General features: G+C 40.1%; 1 long non-coding RNA gene across 2 annotated transcripts in view; it reads right to left on the minus strand.

Annotated features, from left to right (window-relative positions):
• Positions 1–22666, minus strand: part of LOC117975177 (uncharacterized) — a 67474-nt gene that overhangs the window by 32664 nt on the left and 12144 nt on the right. Inside the window, exons 1-2 of one of the 2 annotated variants that reach the window (XR_004665386.3) lie at positions 13282–16197; positions 7933–8000 (exon numbers count right to left, since the gene is read on the minus strand). This is a non-coding gene — a long non-coding RNA (uncharacterized LOC117975177). Of the gene's footprint in view, positions 1–7932; positions 8001–13281; positions 16198–22666 lie in introns of those variants that run through there. The other variant, XR_008620465.2, reaches the window with a different exon arrangement.

Genomic DNA, 22666 nt, shown 5'->3' on the forward strand with positions numbered 1-22666 from the left:
GAAACTTGAAAGGCTACATATCAAGTCACTGGCAGAGGCAGGACTTGTCAGTCATTTCATGATCATAATCACCATTCTCTCTAAGTAGATCTGGCCTCCAACAAGAATAAGCTCATACGACAATAGGGAAGTCATTTAACAATCAGTAACCCAGGACCTACTCTGTGCTAGGTGCTCTTCTGGGTACAAAAAAATGCAATGGTGGGCTGGGTGTGGTGGCTTATCCCTGTAATCCCAGCACTTTGGGAGGCCGAGGCAGGCGGATCACGAAGTCAGGAGTTCGAGACCAGCCTGACCAACATGGTGAAACCTCGTCTCCATTAAAAATACAAAAATTAGCCAGGCATAATGGCACTTGCCTATAATGCCAGCTACTCAGGAGGCTGAGGCAGGAGAATCGCTTGAACCCGGGAGGCGGAGGTTGCAGTGAGCCGAGATCACACCATTGCACCCCAGCCTGGGTGACAGAGTGAGACCCTGTCTCAAAAAAAATTTTTTTTTAAACATATAAAAACATATAAAATTGTTACATGCAATTTTTGCAGATTTGCAGACCTTCTAAAAGCTCATGCCACCTGCTGGGCGCGGTGGCTCACGCCTGTAATCCCAGCACTTTGGGAGGCCGAGGCAGGTGGATCACAAGGTCAGGAATTCAAGGCCAGCCTGGCCAAGATGGTGAAACCCGTCTCTATTAAAAATACAAAAATTAACCAGGTGTAGTGGCGGGCATCTGTAATCCCAGCTACTCGGGAGGCTGAGGCAGAGAATTGCTTGAACCCGGGAGGTGGAGGTTGCAGTGAGCCGAGATCACACCACTGCACTCCAGCCTGGGCGACAGAGTGAGACTCTGTCTCAAAAAAAAAAAAAAAAGAAAAGAAAAGAAAAGAAATGCAGTGGTGAATAAGGTATAGTTCCTGTGTTCAAGGAGCTTCTAGTTGAGTCAAGACAAGACAAATAATTCTACAAACTATACAGCAACATGTGAATGGTTACAACAGGTAGAAACAAGTGTTGTCAGAACTCAGAGGAAGAAGTTATGCCATGGGTGACAGGGAAGAGTTCGTATTGAAGGTAGGATTTGGGCCAGCTCTCGAAGGGCAGGTGGGGAAGGGAGAGAAAGGTATTCCATGCAGAGGAAGCAGCATGTGTGAAAGCCACATGCCATAGATAATCTATACGTTCGTTGACTTCTTCACTACTTCTCTCTTTAAAAACAGTGCAAAGGGACATTATGCTGCATTTGACCAAAGGCAGTCATTCTTGGCAGCATCCTTTCGTTCTTCCATCATGACAAAACTGCTGTTAGGTCACATTAAAATAGTAGCAATCTTTGGCAGAAACCTACTGTATGCTTCCTTAATGAGTTGTCAGAGGTTCTGTAGTGCCATTTGTCTTCTAAGCTAGTTTTTTATGAAGGCTGTCAGTAAAGGGTAAAGATGGGGATACGCAATATATTCACCAGTCAGCGGGGGGTTGAGAATCTGTTCATTCAGAATCAGCAGGGGACTGTGGGAAAATGTCTATTCTTTAAGCATGCCTCTGAAGGACTACAATTCAAAAGAGGGGGTGAGGTTTGTAAGAGGCTAAGAAAGTCTTCCTCTAATGTAAACTTCCAGGAGTCTCTGCAGGCCCTCTCCTTACAGACAGGGAATGAAATAAAGCCTAGCAGACTTTCTACCATCAGAATGATCTTAATTTTGACAACTCAACAAAACTTAATTCAGAGATCAACAGATGAATCTGATACTATCCAGGTCATGTGTATGGGTAATTAAGTTGACAGTCACAGATATCAAAATAATTCCCACTCAGGCTGCAACTTAGGAATTTCACTGTCTTACTGAGGCTATGAACTATATGTAGCATTAAGAATTGAGGTGTTTGTTTTGTTTTGTTGTTTGTTTCTTCCTGAAGTTCTTACAGTTTGGGTTAGAAGAGCTAAGGTATAAAGTTTGGAAGCAGACAGATCCTGGCTCTGTGACTTATTCTTTGTGAAACCTTGAGCAAGTTACTTAGGAATTCTAGCTAATAATACCTGTTTTACGGAGTGGCTGTAAGGATTAAATGAGATAATGAATGTAAAGCATTGGCACAGAAGTGCTCAATAAATGGCAATCATCATGATGAATACTACTTTTCTGTATATCCAAGAGCAGTCTAGACTTTCTCCAGAACAGAATATGTACCTATAGGGAGATGAAAACTTTTATTAAATATAAATAATTATGGATAAATGAATAATAAGTAAAATATTTTATACCAGCATATTTTATCTTCTGTACCATCCATAATAATCTAGCCTGCTTTCTATAATCAGGTCATCAGGCAGAAAGCTGAACCAGTTTTTGTTCATCTTCTTAATCTATCACACTTCTACTTGCTCTACTCTACTTTGAAATCAAGGTATAAGTATTAGCATGCTTGCAAAACTTCATTTTACAGTGTATGGTTTTAAAATAATTATATTGCACCATCTCACATCCTCAACATATGTGGGAAACTGCTGAAAGCTTTACCTACAAAAAGACTTCATTGTTACTTAAACTGAAAAGCTAGCCTGCCCTTTATTTTGACTATTTATATAAACTATTTGTATAATTGAAAGCATAGTCACGAATCAAAGGATATTCTTTATTTTAATCTTCATTCTTTCTAGTTATTAATTTAAACTATAAGAAAATAATACCATCTTGGCCAGGCGCAGTGGCTCACGCCTGTAATCCCAGCACTTTGGGAGGCCAAGATGGGTGGATCACTTGAGGTCAGGAGTTCGAGACCAACCTAGTCAACATGGTGAAACCCCGTCTCTACTAAAAATACAAAAATTAGCCAGGCATGGTGGTGGGTGCCTGTTATCCAGCTACTAGAGAGGCTGAGGCACGAGAATCACTGGAACCCAGGAGGCGGAGGTTGCAGTGAGCCGAGATCACACCACTGCACTCCAGCCTGGGTGACAGAGTAAGACTCTGTCAAAAAGAGAAAGAGAGGAAGAGAGGAAGGAAGGAAGGAAGGAAGGAAGGAAATAATACTATCTTAAAGTTGGAAAGATCCCTAAGATTATCTCTCAATCCCTGAATTTGACTAATGCAAAACTAAGGCCTGGATAGGTCAAGGGACTTAAGCAAATATCAATGGAACCAAGTTTAATATTTAAAAATTTTTGTCTTCTGTATTGCAGCAGCCATACCTAATATATCCTTATAATTGCTAGAAATAAATAATGGAAGTAATTTTGCATGGAATAAACCTGACTTTTTCTATCTTAATTGGTTGTCACATCTAAGGACAAATATCAGCTATTTGGAACATGGTGAATAACGTTATGAATAACATTAAGTGCCTCATTTCTTAAGATAATAATGGATCACATTATTCTATAATGCATGAAAAAATGTTCTCTAGTGCCTTGAAAGCTAAAGTACTACTCAGGATTCATTTTGGGCATTGGATAGAATTGGATGCAGAATCATATCTGGCTTTGGGAAATCTCATGTTACCTTGCATGCAATTAATATCTCTCTCAAATATTTGCCTATATTGTCTTGTTCACTGTAACTACAGCATATACTGGTACAACAAGATGAAAGAAAATAATAATTCTTAACAGAAGATACTCTTTCTATATGAGAGTAACACAGAATTGCTATTTTTCTGCAAGTCAGTTGATGTCACTCTATAAAACATGCAGTAATTATGATAAACACTAAAATAAACTTCTTAACCTTATACTTCAGCAATTTTTTAGCCATACACATTCAGTCATGCATGTAAAGCTGTCATTTCCAATCTAGACTATTTCTGATTAGTCTTAGCTCTTCTGCAGCAATGCCAATCAAAGTAATTATGTTATCACTGTTCTGGCAATTAAATGCTCTATTTGTTTACTACTGAAAGCACAATTGATCTGGTACATAGTTAAGTTACAAATAGTTCTGTGTCTGATATTAATGAATGCCCATAATGCATTTTTCCCAAGTTATTTCTTCAAAGTTAAAATGGCACAACTTACAATAGAAATTCTTCCCCTTGAAATCAATGGTTCTCAACTATGGATGACTTCGCCTCCCAGGGGACATTTGGCAATGTCCAGAGACAATTTTGATTTTCAGAATGGGGTGGGGGTGGGAGAAGGTGGAGATGCTATTGGCATCTAAGGAGTAGAGGCCAAGGATGCTGCTAAACACCCTACAGTGTACAGGACAGACCCTACCACCACTCCAACAAGAAGAATTATTCAGTCCAAAATGTCAATAGTTAAAAAGTTCTGGAGGCAGATGGTGGTGATGGTTGCACAATAATGTCACTACTTAATGTTACTGAACTGTATACTTAAAATGATTAAAATGGTAAGTTTATATTATGTATATTTTTACCACAATAAAAAAATCAATAGTGCTGAGATTGTGAGCTTTAAACCATTGAGAGTCCTTGTGTAATGAAAGTATTTCAGTACTGCTAGGGAAACCAAAATGTACTCTGTACCTGGTAAAATGCCATTCATAAAGCAAACAACTTTACTTTTTTCTTGTAAATCACATTTTGTTTTCCTTGACTGGCTCCAAATTTCTTTCAGGCACTAGTCAATGATCCTAAACAATAGTTTCCTTCCCTGAATGCATACATAAACGAAAACAAAAACTATAATTAGGGTCTTTTTTCTTTGGCTGAAGCTAGTTTGACTTAGGTTTCTGTTATATACAACCAAAACTCTTGACAAGTAGAAGCAGCAGCAAAGAAATGTGGACAAACAAATTTGGTTTCACAGAAAATAAGAAAACTTAAAACTCACATGGGTTGCAACGGAAAGGAAAGAAGAACAAAACAGTAAGAAGCAATGTGCTCCTAATAACACTGAAGAGGGCAGGAAAGACATTGTATTAGTCAGGGTTCTCTAAAAGGACAGAACTAATAGGATAGATGTATATTTAAAGGGGAGTTTATTAAGGAGTATGAACTCACACAATCACAAGGTGAGGTCCCACAATAGGCCGTCTGCAAGCTGAGGAGCAAGGGAGCCAGTCCGAGTCCCAAAGCTGAAGACAATGTTTGAGGGCAGGAAGCATCCAGCATGGGAGAAAGATGCAGGCTGGAGGACTAAGCTAGATCTAGTCTTTCCATGTTTCTCTGGCTGCACTGGCTGCTGATAGATGGAGCCCACCCAGATTGAGGGTGGGTCTGCCTTTCCCAGTCCAATAACTCAAAAGTTAATCTCCTTTGGCAACACCCTCACAGACACACCCAGGAACAATACTTTGCATCCTTCAATCCAATCAAGTTGACACTCGATATTAACCATGACAGATGTATTTACTTTTTCTGGTTTTAGTCACAAAGAAAGATGCAAGTGCACACTCAACAATGCTCCACAAATAAGATCTATCTAGTGCTACCTCATCCTAGGCTTCTTCAGATCCACCATCTCCCTACTTTATAATAATCCTACTTGTGTCCACAGTTAGATCCAGCAATAATTAGTCACTTCACTGAAGTAGTTTAACTTTCTGTTTTTGTCAGTAGCTTTTCTTCCTCAGTTTAGTCAATGGTAATTAAAATACTTCCACTGGAACCACACATATGATTAATAACTCTTACTGAAGCTGAATTAGAGCATATCATCCAACCACCACCCTTCAAAAGTTTGGATATTAATACAAATGAAAATGAAGCTCTAAAATTGGAATGCAATGATTAAAATCAACGGTTCCTTCTCACTTATAGCCACATCATAAAAATAAGTATTTTGCACAACTTTTACTAAAATTACCTTTTCTTAGTTCTGTAATGACAAATTGAAAAAAAAAAAGGAGGTTGTCAATCTGTCAAAACAAGAGTTTTTAGTCATCTGTGTAGAAAAATCCTTGTCACAACACTGTAAGAATTTTAATACACAAAAGAGATAGGGAGAAGAATATATAGTAAAATATTTTAATGACATCAGGTATAGAAAAATTTAAAGAAAACAAAAAGTAGAAACTATAAAAGAAAATTAAGGCATCAGAAACATTAAAATTAAAACTTTCTGTATGGCAGAGACCCTACTGCCTTAGTCTGGGACAGTGTTTCTCAGAAGCACACAGGTAGCACCTGAGGAGCTTTGAAAAGTACTGATCCTAGGTTACACCTCTCCAAATTCTGGTTTTAATTGGTTGAAGGTACAGCCAAGGTACTTAGAGTTTTAAAAGCTCCCCAAGTGAGTCCAATGTACAGCTAATGTTGAGAACCATTAGTCTAGGAAAAGAAAGTTATAATAATCTACAAGGTATTTTTATCCAGAATTATAAAGTCTTATAGGTCAATGAGAAAAATTCAAAGAACCCAATATAAAAATGTGCAATATTTGAATAGGCAATCAACTGAAGAGAAAACTCAGACCGATAAACAAACACAACAATACTCAATTTTCTAGTAGTCAGGAAAATAAAAAAATCCAAATTAAAACAAGATACCAATTCACACTAAGCAGATTGGCAAAATTAAAATATTTGTAAGTACCAAGGACTGGTAAGGGTATCAAACAACAAGAACTCTCAAAGGTGCTGGTGGGAGTATAAACTGGTACAACCCTATGACAGTTAATTTTTTTTTTGAGATGGAGTCTCGCTCTGTCACCCAGGCTGGAGTGCAGTGGCATGATATCGGTTCACTGCAACCCCCGCCTCCCAGGTTCAAGTGATTCTCCTGCCTCAACCTCCCGAGAAGCTGGGATTATAGGTGCCCACCACTACACCTGGCTAATTTTTGGAATTTTGGTAGAGATAAGTTTTTGCCATGTCAGCAAGGCTGGTCTCAAACTCCTGACCTCAAGAGATCCACTCGCCTCAGCCTCCCAAAATGCTGGGATTACGGGCATGAGCCATTGTGCCGGCCATTATAGGTAATTTTATGTGTCGGCTTCGTTAGACTGAGGTGCCCAGTTGTTTGGTCAAATATGAGTCTAAATGTTATTGCAAATGTATTTTTTTAGATGTGATTAACATTTAAATCAATAGATATTGAGTAAAGTCAATTACCCTCCATAATGTGGGTGGGCCTCTTCCAATCAGTTGAAGGGCTTAGGAGAAAAGACTCAATAAAGAATAATTTTGCCTCAAGACTCCAACATCAAAGCTCTGCCTGAGTTTCCCATTTGCTGGACCGCCCTGCAGGTTTCAAACTCAAGACTACAACAACAACTCTTACCTGAATCTCCAGCCTGCTGGCCCACCCCACCATGCCCACAATCATGTTAGCCAATTCTATAAAATAAATCTATATCTATATCTGTATTTACATCTATATACATATCCATACCCATGTCTCTATATCTCTATCCTCTTGATTCTGTTTTTCTGGAGAACCCCAATTAATATAAACTAACTTTAAAGAACAATTCAGCAATATCTAGAAAAGTTGAAGATGGGTATAGTCAATTTCAACTCCAGGTATATAGCCTGTAGTCCTCAAAGAGACAGGTGAGAAATGGGATGTAGATGTGGGACTTCTACATCTTTTTTAAAAGTTGAGGGTAAGGGGGCAAAGCAAATATGGCAAAATGTTACAGCGTTTTAAATCAGGGATGGAGTATGTTTTACATTGTCATACTATTTTTGGCATTTTTGTGCAGTTTGAAATACTCCATAATTTAAATGAAAGCAATCAAGCAACTTGTGTTAAACATGGTGGTGATGGAAGTGGCCCCAACCAGTAAGCCAAACCCTAAATAAGGTCGAAGTGACGGAGAGCAGACCCAGCAGAGGGCAGGGATGGGATAGGAATGGATTTCAGGGGAAAGCGAGTAGCACTCAAGAGAGCCCCAAGACTTCTCAAAGTCTCTTCATAAACAAAAATTTCCTTTGACTTCTAAGATAGTTAGCTCATCATTAACTGCCCAGGGAAAGAATAGAAATCTGGCAGATGACATGATACCCTGAGGACATCACTGATAACACTAACCTTCATGACTCAGTTAAGGCAATGGCTTCCAGGTTTCTCCACTGTCAAGTTACTGTCTTCCTCTTTTCCTGGGGAAAAAGATCATATTTAAAAATAATTTATTGAAAATAATTAAATAAATGAACTTGCTATCCAATCAGAAGAACACTTGGATGATTATTGCCTTGCAGTGGGTTTTATCAGAAGTTGAAAGAAGATGGCACCCAGCAAGAAAAACTATACAAGGAATGGAGTGGGATGAAGGTAGAAAAAAAATAAGCAAATGATGTTGCCCATTTTTCTTCTGTTCATTGCTTTTCTACTCCCCCTTCCTTTCTTGGTCTTGAAAGTCTTTTTTTCTTCCTTTTGTTAACTGGCTCCTGCTAGGTCCAAGTACGAAGGAACCATGTCTCTATTTGTTAATCATTGTATTCCCAGAGCTTATAGTAGCCAGTGATAAATGGGTACTTACTGAAGAATGGAAAAGAAAGAGGAGAGAAGCGATAGAAAGAGAAAGAAGAAACAGTAAGATAAAAGATGGGAGAAAGGAAGGAGCTTACTGATCATACCAGGTTATTAATATATTCCTTAACATTTATTTTATTTATGTTCCATGAACTCAATAATATTAAGCTATATTGATTTAGGATAGTTTCTCTAAGTTTTTTTTTCTAAAATTAGATTGTTTTCTTACTTGATGTTACCCTATATTTATATTTTTTTCTATTGAGCATTGCCCTGAATAAATAGAAGGTTTACTGTCAATTTCAACCTAAAGCAATTAATTTTGAATGGTAAATTTTCTAGCTTTCTAGGAAATGAATGGAAGATACCATTTCTGGTAAGCAAAACTTTTGGCTACCCTCAAAATATGTATTATTTTATATTAGATCACGATATTCTTCTTTGCCCCTATGTTGGCCCCTTCTCTGGTGACGAACCAGTAGGAAAATTATCAAAATAAAAACCATAAAAACCATGTTAATATATTTACTGAATCATAAGACCTCCAGATTGAAAGAAACCTTCAGAATCTTTTTACCCATCAGACACTTGCATCACCTCTACATCCCAATAAGTGTTTTCTCCTTAAAATGGTCAAGGGAATATATATATATATATTCCTCTATATGTATACTGTTCATATTTATCAAGGATATATTCCTCTCTAAGTAGGACCTGGCCTGACCAAAATACTTCAAAGGTAATCTGACTGGTACACAATCTAGTAGGATTACCAATCCCTTTTTTTACTTATTCATTAAAAATAGAATTATTGCATATGATGTACATGGCATTTGTTTAGGCACTGGATATCCAGCAGTGAATTAAAAAGCCAATTCTTTCATACATATCAAGGAAGAGAAATGGAGGAATATATATATATATATATACACACACACACACACATATACATATATACATACATATGTATGTGTGTGTATATATATATATAGAGAGAGAGAGGAAGCCTATTCAATTCTTATGCACCTCTAAATGCGAACAAGCTCTTTCTTAGGCTGAGCAAAAGTCAACAATTTCCATCCTTTGGCACAGGTTATAAGCCCAAATATTTTTCATATGAAAGGCTTTTTAATGTTTTAAGAGAGTTTAATATTTTAAGATAGACAAGCTTTCCTATCCCTAACTCCCTTCTCTTTTCCAAACCAAACAATTAGAGTTTCTTCAATCATTCTGCCCAGGACACACTTAAAGACCACTTGTCAGTGTGTCAATATTCCTCTCCAGGTAGGGCCTGGCCTGACCGGAATACTTCAAAGGTGATCTGACTGGTACATAATCTAGCAGGACTACCAATCCCTTTGTTTTACTTATTCATTAAAAACAGAATTATTGTTTATGATGTACATGGCATTTGCTTAGGCACTGGATATTCAGCAATGAATTAAAAAGCCAATTCCTGACCTGGTAGACCTAACATTTTAGTGAAGGCAAACAGATAATAATTAAAATAAATAATAAATTGGCCAGGTGCAGTGGCTCATGCCTGTAATCCCAGCACTTTGGAAGTCCAAGGTGGGTGGATCACCTGAGGTCAGGAATTTGAGAATGGCCTGGTCAACATGGTGAAACCCCATCTGTACTAAAAATACAAAAAATATTAGCCAGGTGTGGTGGTGCACACCCGTAATCCCAGCTACTCCAGAGGCTGAGGCAGGAGAATTGCTTGAACCCTGGAGGTGGAGGTTGCAGTGAGGCGAGATGGTGCCACTGCACTCCAGCCTGGGTGACAGAGAGACTCCGTCTCAAAAGATAATAATTATTATAATAAATAAATATATTATAGGATACATGAATAGGAAATAAGCTTTACAGAAAAAATGCAGCAAGGAGGCTCTAGTTTGGGGAAGGAGGATGCTGAATGACTTGTGATAGCCTCTCGAGATGCATTCTTTGTCCTTCTCTGCCTTGCTCTGTCACAGGAGGTTAATCTATGGACTCTATCAGTGGAATCCCTTGCCCTCTGACTTCCAGCCCTTTAATTTGGGAATACCTTAAAAGCCTTAATTAAACATATCCTATGATCAAACAATCTTATTTTTAAGACTTTACCCTAAGAACACAATCAAAGAGGTACACACAAATAAATACTGATAAGGATGTTCACGGTGCCATTACCATTACAAAAAAGTCATAACCAGGTTGAGCATCCAACAATGGGTTAAATAAATGATGGTAGAACATGAGATGTAATATCATGCAGCTATTAAAAATCTTGTTGTAAAATAATATATATTGACATGTGAAAATGTTCATGATATATTGCTAAGTGAGAAGAAGAGGAAAGAGTGGCAATGATGAGTATCAGGTGATATAACTAGAACTCGCAGGCTTTTGTTTCTATTGCAACTATACATTTTGATGATATCAAGGATGCCGTTTAAAAGTCAGAAAATATTCTTTGCAAATTCCTAATGATTTCTTCTGCATTCTTTTTTTCTGGGATTTTTAAAATTTTTACTTTAAGTTCTGGGATACATGTGCAGTGCATTCTTGTTTACACAAGTAACTTTCTTAGCAAGATTTTCTTTTCAGAGAACAATGATAAATTCAGCTCTAATGGAATTCCCATAAAGTCCAAATTAGTCAAGTTTATATGAATGCAGATTTATTATAATCCAGAATGAAATGATTAAGAACAGAATATCCTCTTTTCCCCACAAATGGACCACAAATATATCAAATTATCTATGAAAACATGATCTTCTTTGATCTCATACAAATTCCTATTATTTGTCATGGAGTAAGGCCTTACTCAGTATTTGATCATGTATTATTCAATTAAAATGACTCATGAAACAAGTGTGTCATTATGCTGGCTTGCCTATTGTCCATATTCACATACTTGAGTGTATCCTTATTCTTGCCTGGAAAAGGCATATGCTGCCTTGGGCATCATTCCAGTTAATCTCTTCAAACGATTTATGAATGAGCATTCGTGAATGTAATTAAGTAGCAAACAGACTTCGAACAGCAGTAGGGAAACAATCTTGAATTCTTCACTCTGAAACTACTTCAAACGTTATGTCCAAATAAAAAGAGGATCTTCACTACCTATTTCATCCTGTCTGCTCAGGGAAGGCTAAATATCTGTCCTGTTCCTATTTGGATAGGTGAAGATACTTGGTTTAAAATCCACATTCTATACATTTCCTCTCCCCATCTCATCTCACTTTCATCTTCTTGCCCAGCAGGAGAGAGTTAACTCAGCCAGAAATGTGGGTAAATACTGGAAACTTACTCAGATGCAGAAGGGACTGTGGCTCAAGATGTTATAATGTCCAGAAAGCAGGGAATGTGTTGGCTTGAGTTAATGCCAGCTTCCTTGTTTACTGGTGAAGTGTGCTTAAAAGGTAAGTCTTTGGAGTGTAAGTGTGTGCAACCTGAGAATGAAAGAGAGAGAGCAGAGAGGGAGGAGATGGAGAGGAGAGGGAGGAGAGAGGGAAAGAGGGAGAGAGGGAGGAGAGAGGGAAAGAGGGAGAGAGGGAGGAGAGAGGGAAAGAGGGAGAGAGGGAGGAGAGAGGGAAAGAGGGAGAGAGGGAGGAGACAGAGGGGGAGAGAGGGAGGAGAGGGAGGGGGAGGGTGGAGAGAGGGAGGAGAGAGAGAAAGAGGGAGAGAAGGGTGAGAGAGGGAGAGAGGGATGAGAGAGGGAGGGAGAGAGGGAGGAGGGAGGGAAAGAGGGATAGATGCAGGAGAGAGAGAGGGAGAGAGGGAGGGGAGAGAGAAGGAGAGAGGGAAAGAGGAAGAAACGGAGAGGGAGAGAGGGAGGAAGGAGAGAGGGAGAGAGGGAGGAGAGAGGGTGGAGAGAGGGAGGAAGGAGAGAAAGAGGGAGAGAGGGATAAGAGCAGGAGAGAGAAACGAGAGAGAGAGGGAAAGATGGAGAGAGGGAGGAGAGGGAGAGAGGGCGGAGAGGGAGGAGAGAACGTGGAGAGAGGGAGGAGAGAGAGAGGGATGAGAGCAGGAGAGAGAAACGAGAGAGAGAGAGGGAAAGATGGAGAGAGGGAGGAGAGGGAGAGAGGGCGGAGAGGGAGGAGAGAACGTGGAGAGAGGGAGGAGAGAGAGAGGGATGAGAGAGGGAGAGAGGGAAGAGAGATGGAGAGAGGGAGGGAGGAGAGAGGGAGGGAGGAGAGAGGGAGGGAGGTGAGAGGTAGGAGAGAGGGAGAGAGAGATAAGGGAGGAGAGAGGGAGAGAGGGAGAGGTTCAGTGGCTCAGGCTTTTAATCCCAGCACTTTGGGAGGTTGAGGCAAGAGGATTCCTTAAGCCAAGGAGTTCAAGACCAGCCTAGGCAATGTAATGAGACCCTGTCTTAATAAAACATTTTAAAATGTGTGTGATGGGTGTAGTTCCAGCTACTTGGGAGACTGAGATGGGAGGATCACTTGCGCCCGGGAGCTTGAGGCTGCAGTAAGCTGTGATCACACCCCTGCTCTCTAGCCTGTGCGACAGAGTGGGACACTGTCTTAAAACAAAGGGCGGCGGTGAGGGGGAAGGAGGTTTGAGGAAAAGACCATATGATACATTATGGTCAACTTTTGCAAGATTCTGAAATTCTGCTGGATGATTTTGATTATAACAGAATGATTAATATTAATTGTGTATATAGCCCTGTTAGCGGTGGAGAATCCATATCCATCTGGGTCTGCAGCAACCTCAATTCTTGCCTCCTCAGAAGAAACAATTTGACTGAGGGGCAGAAGGAGAGACCGAGACAAGTTTTAGAGCAGGCGTGAAAGTTTATTCAAAAGCTTTAGAGCAGGAAGGAAAGGAAGGAAAGTACACTTGAAAGAGGGCCAAGCGGGCGATTTGAAAGACCAGCACGGTTTGAACTTTTGACTTGGGGTTTTATACCTTGGCAGGCTTCCGAGGTCTTGCGTTGCTTCTCCTGCTCATCCAACGCTGAGATCTGATCCGGAAGCTGCTGATCACCAGTTTCAGCTGTTTTCTATCTGGTAAGAGACTGTCTTTCCCTAGTGCCAGCTGTGACCAATTATTACTGTAGAGAAACAGTTAACAACCGCCTGACCTCACAGGATGGCCTCCTGACACACCTGGTGTGTGAGTAGTGGGGGAGCCCTCTCCTTCCCTGCTCACACCTGACTATAGCACAAGATATTGTTTAGATTATTATTATTCTAATATTACCAATGCTAACTTTAAAAATGAATACATTTCCACCACCTCTTAAAGGAAAGATTCACTGGCTAATCTCCTCAGATAAATATATTCTTTTTTTTTTTTTTTGAGATGGAGTCTTGCTCTATTACCCAGGCTGGAGTGCAGTGGCACGATCATGGCTCACTGCAAACTCTGCCTCCTGGGTTCAGGCCATTCTCCTGCCTCAGCCTCCCCAGTAGCTGGGATTATAGGCGTGCATCACCATGCCCAGCTAATTTTTGTATTTTTAGTAGAGATGGGGTTTCACCATGTTGGCCAGGCTGGTCTCAAACTCCTGACCTCGTGATCTGCCTGCCTCGGCCTCCCAAAGTGTTGGGATTACAGGTGTGAGCCACTGCACCTGGCCAGATGAATATATTCTTGAATGAACATTTACATGTTTAAATTAGTGTGTATGCAAGTGACTTCAGGGTCATGGTGACCACATTCTGTAAATCCATCGTATGGAACATAATTGTGAACGAATAGTTATGGGCATAAGCATTCATAAATGTTAAAGAGCTAACGCTAACTGAGTTAAAAATAATCTCTCTATTATCAAGGGCACACTTTCTAATGGCAAAATTTTTTAAAATGAAAAACCCGGGAAATTATAAAGAAAATTTAACCATCCCAAATCCCATAACCTAAACATAACAACTAATAACATTTTGGTGTTTATTTTTAGTCTGTTTTTCTAGACACATATATTCAAATGTCCATATTTTGACATTATTAATATTTATTTACATATTTTGATGTCTTATATTTTTCCATGTCATTAGAATCTTTGTAAATATTATTTTAAATTATTGCATTACTTTTTTTTTTTTTTTTGAGGTGGAGTTTCGCTCTTGTTGCCCAGGCTGGAGTAAAATTGTGTGATCTAGGCTCACTGCAACCTCTGCCTCTCAGGTTCAAGAGATTCTCCTGCCTCAGCCTCCTGAGTAGCTGGGATTACAGGTGCCCACCACCATGCCCAGCTAATTTTTTTGTACTTTTAGTAGAGACAGGGTTTCATCATGTTGGCCAGGCTAGTCTTGAACTCCTGGCCACAGCCTCCCAAAGTGCTGGGATTACAGGTGTGAGCCATGGTGCCCAGCCTGTATTAAATTTTATCATATGAAAATATTGTTGCCAATTGAAGTATTATTTAGCCACTTCACTAGTATTGACCATGAACGTCTTTATACATGTCCACAGTTTTAAAATAGAAGAAACTGGCCAGATGCGGTGACTTGTGCCTGCAATCCCAGCACTTTGGGACGCTGAGGCAAGCAGATCACGTGAGCCTAGTAGTCCGGGACCAACCTGGCCAACATGGCAAAACTCCGTCTCTACAAAAAATACAAAAATTAGCTGGGTGTGGTGGCTGTGCCTGTAGTTTCAGTTACTTGGAACGCTGAGGTAGAAGGATCACCTGAGTCTGGGAGTTTGAGGCTGGAGTGAGCCGTGATAGTGCACTGCAATCCAGCCTGGGTGACAGAGTGAGGCTCTGTCTCAAAATAAAATAAAATATTGCTTCTTGGCTTTTTGGCTAAGATCAAGTGTAAAATAAAATAAAATACTAGAAGAAATGAAGATATAGGGAGGCTAAATACCTTGTACAAGATGGTAAAGTGTGAACTCGTTTGTTTGGAAGCTATTTTTCAATATATAGAATAACAGATGCTAAAGATAAAAGAAGTCACCAAGTTCAACCTTTGTATTTTTTTCAGTTGAGGAAACTGAGACCCAATGAGGTAAAGGTGACCTGTTCAAGGACTCAAAGAGTCTAATGACTGAATGAATACTAGAGCCCCAGTCCCTTGGGTGCTATTTTACATATTTTTCTTCAAAGTGTAAATCACTACCTAATATTATTTTTGTTATTCATTGACTTATGTATCAACACTCCCTTGCACAGACCCTCAGCTCCTTAGTCTCTAGCACCAGAGTTGTCTATACTTAACCTTCTTCACTTCTCCCTATGTTTCCACCTAAATCCATGTCAATCAAGCTTTCAATCCTACTACCTCACTGGGTGCTCTTGTAAAGATCATCAGTGACCCCCACATGGCCTACTCTAGTGGACAGAATGAGTTTTCATCTGTCTTGATTTTTTTTTTTTTTTGAGTCAGGGTCTCGTTCTGTCTCCCAGGCTGGAGTGCAGTGGCATGGTCTTGGCTCACTGCAACCTCCGCTTCCCAGGCAATTCTCGCACCTCAGCCTCCCAAGTAGCTAGGATTACAGGCTTGTGCCACCACGCCCAGCTAATTTTTGTATTTTTAGTAGAGACGGTTTTGCCATGTTTCCCAGGCTGGTCTTGAAATCCTGACCTCAAGTGATCCGCCCACCTTGGCCTCCCAAAGCGCTGGTTAACAGCAGCATTTGATGCAATGGATCACTTTCTCTTCTTACAGTACTGTCTTCACTTGGTTTCTAGTACACTACTCTCTCGGTTTCTTCCTAACTGTTGGGTCCACTTACTACACCTCTAAACATGGAAGTATTTCCAGGTTCAATCCTTGACTATCTTTTTAAATTAGTAATCATCAGCCCCATCAGACCCAATGCCTACCTTCTACAAGAAGTATTTTTTCAATACAAAAATTAGCCAGGCGTGGTAGCATACACCTGTAGTCCCAGCTACTAGGGAGACTGAGGCAGGAGAATTGCTTGAACCGGGGAGGCGGAGGTTGCAGTGAGCCAAGATCATGCCATTGCACTCCAGCCTGGGCAACAGAGCAAGACTCTGTCTCAAAAAAAAGTATTTTTTTTCATGCTGCCTTTAAAGGGGCTTGCCATCTACTAAGTTACACAGGTGGTAGATGGGGGCAAATTCTAGGTGCACTCTGTTGCCTAGTCATACACCCTGACAGGGGGCTACATCAACCCCAAAGAAGGGGTGCCTTTTCCTAATTCCTCCACTCAGAGGGGGCCTCTTATTTGTACAGAGGCACCTTATATGCTAGCAGCAGTTCTGTTCTGTACTATCAAGTGAAATTCATACAGAATACAGCCTACGTACACATGTAATTTTAAAATAAATATAATGCCTAAACTGTAGCATCAAGCAGACATAAATGTAAAATAATTGATCATAAAAATATGCAAACGCTCAAGTACTTTTACACTAGAAAACCTCACAAAGTAGTCAACTGCTTGAACCTGTAAACAGAGCCATGGATGTTATCTTGGTGATTCAAGTGCAGCTTGCAGCATTGTCAATACTTTTCTGAAATAGTGAAAACTGTTAGTAAAACTCTAAACAAAAGCAAGCATAGTCTTCTCTGAATTTACATGATAATTGTATTTTTGAAAAATGCAGTGTTAAGAGCAAAAAAAATTATGTTAAAAAGTATAAGATAGTTATAAACAGGTTTTTCACCTGAAATCCCTGGAATATAAGAAGTATAAGTATTAGCTATTGTTACCTTGTTTAACCCTGTTAATAATATTTAACCCATTTTTAAAATTATTTATTTATTTATTTATTTTTGAGATAGAGTCTCACTCTATGTGACTCACTCTGTCACCCAGGCTGGAGTACAGTGGTGTGATCTCGGCTCACAACCTCTGCCTCCCGGGTTCAAGCAGTTCTTCTTCCTCAGCCTCCCAAGGAGCTGGGATTACAGGCATGCGCCACCACACCTGGCTAATTTTTGTATTTTTGTAGAGATGGGGTTTCACCATGTTGTCCAGGCTGGTCTCAAACTCGTGACCTCAAGTCATCTGCCTGCCTCAGCCTCCCAAAGTGTTGGGATTACAGGCATGTGCCATGCACCAGGCCAATTTAACCCATTTTATGATAAGGAAATAGACAACATCCAGTAGACCCTCTGGCAATAGAGATCAATGGTTGCCTACCCCAAACAGCCTACTGGTGTTAGAACCCCTGATTCTCAGCAGGGCATAGGGCCACTGGGACTGTAAGAATCCTTTTCCATCCTCCCTTGCAGCCAGTGTGGCCATGTGACCAGGTTCTGGTCAACATGCTATGAGGAAAAGAATTGTGCAGCCACTTCCAGAAAATTTCCTTTAAAGATAGCTGGTGCTTGCCCTTTTTTCCCTCCTTCCTCCATTTGACCCTTCGACTACGTATGTGGTAGTTAGAGCTCCATCTGGGATGATGAAGATGAGGGTCATAGCCTAAGAGGGCAGATCAAAAGCTAGGGGCAGTCAGGGTCTCTGAAGATTTCAAGCAGCAAAGCGTCACCCCAGTATTGAACTATTCACCTTTACAAAAGAGGTCAATAAACTTTCTTTTTGTTAGGCAGTTCTTGTGTTACTACAAAGATATATCTGAGGCTGGGTAATTTATAAGAAAAGATGTTTAATTGGCTCACAGTTCTGCAGGCTGTACAAAAAGCATAGCGCCGGCATCAGCTTCTGGGGAGGCCTCAGGAAGCTTCCAACCATGGCAAAAGGCAAAGAGGGAATGGCGGCGTCTCACATGGCAGGAAGGGGAGCAAGAGAGAGAGGACCTGGAGGTGCCACACACTTTTAAACAACCAGATCTCGCAGGAACTCACTCAATATCATGAGGACAGCATCAAGCCATAAAGGATGTGCCCTCGTGACCCAAACACCTCTCACTAAGCCCCATCTCCAACTTTGGGGATTACATTTCAACATAAGATTTAGGCGGACATATATCCAAACTGTATGATTCAACTGGTTTAAATCATCCTTAATTTGGGTCTTTGTTAATCATAGCTGAGCATAATCCCAACCTAATTACCCTCTATAAATTATAGTTCCTTTCCTCAATCCTAAATCTCCTTCCATAAATAACAGCTCCCTCTCTCAATCTTAATCTTTTTGCTTTAATTTGCCTTAAAATCTACCAGTCTATCCTGTTTACTTTACTTCAGTAAGACTTTAATATACTGATAAATAATAGGTTCTTTCCTAAGAGTTAATCACCATATTTATGAACTTCTAACTCTTAAAATATTGACTATATGATTTTTTATAAGAGATTTTTTTTTACCTTGAGTCACACACTTCTCAAATGATTTTTCTAGTATTGTGTATTTTATTAGATCAATTTGTGATATAATTCCTTTGCTCTTATTTCGGCCACCCATGAAATAGAAGAGATAGAATAGAAATGGAAGGCCAGGCATGGTGGCTCATGCTTGTAATCCTAGCACTTTGGAAGCCAAGGCAGGCGGATCATCTGAGGTCAGGAGTTCGAGACCAGCCTAGCCAACATGTTGAAACCCCGTCTCAACTAAAAATACAAAAATTAGCCAGGTGTGGTGATGCATGACTGTAATCCCAGCTACCTGGGAGGCTGAGGCAGGAGAATCTCTTGAACCCAGGAGGCAAAGTTTGCAGTGAGCTGAAATCGCACCATTGCAGTCCAGCCTGGGCAACAGAGCAAGACTCTGTCTCAAAAAAAAACAAAAAACAAAACAAAACAAAAGAAATGGAAAGAGAAAAGGAAACTGGAAAAGAATAAGAAGAATAGCCCTTCCTCACAATTTTCACATTAAAATAGCATCACATAATAAAGCTTGACTAAATTTTTTTTAAATTTACTTGGAATACTGGTATACTGAAACAATTGGAGGGTGTCCAGAAAAAATTAAAATTCTTTCCCTCTATATTTTTTCTTTTGTATTAGTTTTTATTATAAACATCAGTTTAAAGGGGATTTATAGTTTGCTTCTATCTATCCTTCATTTCTGAATAATCCTGTCTAAAAGTATGAGGTAGGGCTGAGCAAAGTGGGAATGGGGAGGTCAGCGCGCTCTGGAGTGGTGGCCCAGTTCATGCTGTTAGAGTCAGGCAAGGCTGTCTTGCTGGGTTGGCTGGGAGGGGGGATGGTAGTGGTGATGAAAGTTTGGTTACATGGAGGGGATTGATCAGATAAGCAAACAAATTGAAGATGAAGGGAGACAGTTTTCTAACTGTTGGGGAAGGGACTACAAATATGGAAACTGAAAAAACTAAAATAAGCCATGTGGTGTTGAACTGGAATTTTCAATAGCGATATTGAAACAAGTATGGATATGGTCATATATGCATGCATGTATGTATGTATACACATGCATACGTTCTCTAGTTTTGTCCAGTGAGAGGGACTGGAAGCACCAACACCCCCCTACCAAGGAGCGTGCCTATTGTCTAGACCAATCTTTAGTTTCCTAAATGCCATTCTCCACTAAAACGAAGCAGGGTTTTTTGGAGAATTGACTGATTCCAGGTTTGGGACAGGGAACATCTTATTGGGACAGAAAATAAGGAAATGCTCAAAGAATGAGGATGACATGTCAAAAGAACACAGAAGACAGCTTAATGGGGGTTCCCCCTGTCCAAATATGTGACAATTAAGGCAGAGAAATAACAATAGTAACAGATTATAAATTCATGTAATAAAATAGAAATTCATGACTCCTTAAAATAAAGAGCATCAAAATAAGTAATCATGACATGATTAACCCACTAAATAAAATAGAATCTATGAGTCCATACTGATATAAATAAGTGGGAAAAGGAGAAAGCTTTTCTTACAGTGGAATGCCAACTGATGCATGGAGAAGAAATGATGGAGTCAGAAAATCACCATTTGGCAGCCAGCATAAGTAACTGATTTAGCTCAGAAATACAGTGGATGCTAATATGCAGTAGGTGAAAGTTTGAGGAGGAATGAGATAACTACATAGCCTCAAAGTACCTTCACAAAATACTTCTTAATAATACAATTTTAAAAGGTAACTTTGCAATGAAGAAACCTGGCAGATAGTTCCCTAATCAAGAAGTTAAGGCTAATAGCACAAGTAATGGAGCCAATAGAATATATAGGCAATCTAGGGCCGGGCGCAGTGGCTCATGCCTGTAATCCCAGCACTTTGGGAGGCCGAGGCGGGTGGATCACAAGGTCAGGAGATCGAGCCCATCCTGGCGAACACGGTGAAACCCCGTCTCTACTAAAAATACAAAAAAAGTTAGCCGGGCGCAGTGGCGGGCGCCTGTAGTCCCAGCTACTCAGGAGGCTGAGGCAGGAGAATGCTCTACTGTTCAGTATATTCCATTCTTTTGAGTAAGAAGGGTGGACACCCTGATTCCACCCCCCTTTTTTTTGGCATATATATATATATATATATATATATATATATGTTTGAATTGGTGCAAATTTTTAAAGTCCAAGTCTCTCAAGTCAGTTATTCATTAATTTATTCATTCCAGAAATTTGCCATTATGTGCCAGGGAACTAATTATGTGCTAGTAAATGACTAGTAATAGCAACAAAGGGTTAATGAATAAAATACCTTTTTCTCTAAAAGAGTGTAGTTAGTGCTAAAACAGGTGGGGTAGAGCCCATGTGACAGAACAATTAGTTACCTAGGGAAGTCAGAGAAAGCTTCAGATATGAAGTGCCCATTTGAGTGGGGCCTTGGAGATTAGATGAGGAGGCATTTTTCAGGCAAAGCAAATGGGGAGGGATTTCTAGGTGGTAAGAACATCCTGTGTAAGTACGTGGAGTTGTGAGAAAAAGCATGGCCAGCGGTGCAAGGGCCAGCTTTGCGGTTCATGGGACAGAAGGGAAAGAGATGAAGGAGTTTGTTTTAGGCTGCTAGTCATGGGTAACCAACAAAGGTTACCCATATCCAACTAAAATGTCCAGGTCTTCGGTTTGTTTTGAAGGAAAGGAGGTCAGATACCTCTGGCAACAGGGTAATAGATGAGGAAGTAGAATAAGCTTTATTTTTTAAAATTGGATTCAATGGAGACATTTGAGGGGTGAAGGAGGTGGGGGGAGACTGTATGGCACAGGATACTATGGGGAAAATTCCATGAGGTTTTGTTTTGTTTCCTTTAGTGTTTTGAGAACAGTGAAGTCCTATTTGTACTGATTAACTTTGAAGTGCTTATGTGGCAAACAGAACTCTTATTCCAAATTCACCACTGCCACCCGCTGGAACCATGGCAAAAAACAGAAAAGTGTTTAAAGTCAGTATTGAACGCTGATCATCTACTTGAGTGGTTTCCAGCCATTTCATCCACAGACTTCTTTTATTATCTACTCGCCCCCACAGATTGAATCTATGATTTACAAAACTCAAAGACATTACTTATTTAAAATTCATTTCCCATTTTAATAATCAGATATATAAATAAATGCCAGTCAGAGCTTCTGACCCATGATGATCCACCAGTATTCGTATTTTAAGGTGACTTCATTCCAAGCAAAAGCAAAGACACATGAGGTCTTAGTCTATAGTGTCTTTATTAAAATAAATGTACAATTTGTTGGTTATTTTTCTTTGTTTTTGAAAATAGTTTGCAAAGCCACAACACTACCTGCAAACTGATCCAGGTTCAGGGGCCTGTGGGGCCATTGACCTCCAGTGGTCCTCAACCAGGGGCAACTGTGCTCCCCAGGGGACATTTGGCAATGCCTGGAGACATTTTTGGTTGTCAAACCTGGGTGGGGGAGGGACTACTGGCATTTAATGGGTAGAGGCCAAGGATGCTGCTAAGCAACCTATTATGCACAGGACAAGTCACAAAATAAGAATTATTTGTGGCTGGGTGCGGTGGGTCACTCCTGTAATCCCAGCACTTTGGGAAGCCGAGGCAGGCAGATTGCTTGAGCTCAGGAGTTCAAGACCAGCCTGGACAACATGGCGAAAACCTGTCTCTACCAAAAATACAGACAATTAGCTGGGCATGGTGGTGCACACCTGTGGTTCCAGCTACTTGGGAGGCAGAGATGGGGGGATCACTAGAGCCCGGGAGGTGAAGGTTGCAGTGAGCCAAGATTGAGCCATTGCATTTCAGCCTAGGTGAGAGAGAGACCCCGTCTCAAAAAAATGGGGTCTCAAAAAAAGAAAAAAAGAAAAAGAAAGAAAAAAGAATTATTTGGTCCAAAATGTCAATAATATCAAGGTTGAAAACTCTGATCTAGCCCAATCCCTACAGTGTATAAAGGAAGAAAATAAGATCCAAAACAATTAAATGACTTTTTCTTTTATTTTAGTAGGCAATAGATTCAAAAGTTCCAAAAATAGAACATTAAAAGGGTATGTAGGATTTGAACAGATATTTCTCCAAAGAAGATATACAAATGGCCAATGAGCAAATG

The sequence above is a fragment of the Pan paniscus genome, chromosome 10, assembly GCF_029289425.2.
Source record: "Pan paniscus chromosome 10, NHGRI_mPanPan1-v2.0_pri, whole genome shotgun sequence".
NCBI lineage: Eukaryota > Metazoa > Chordata > Mammalia > Primates > Hominidae > Pan > Pan paniscus.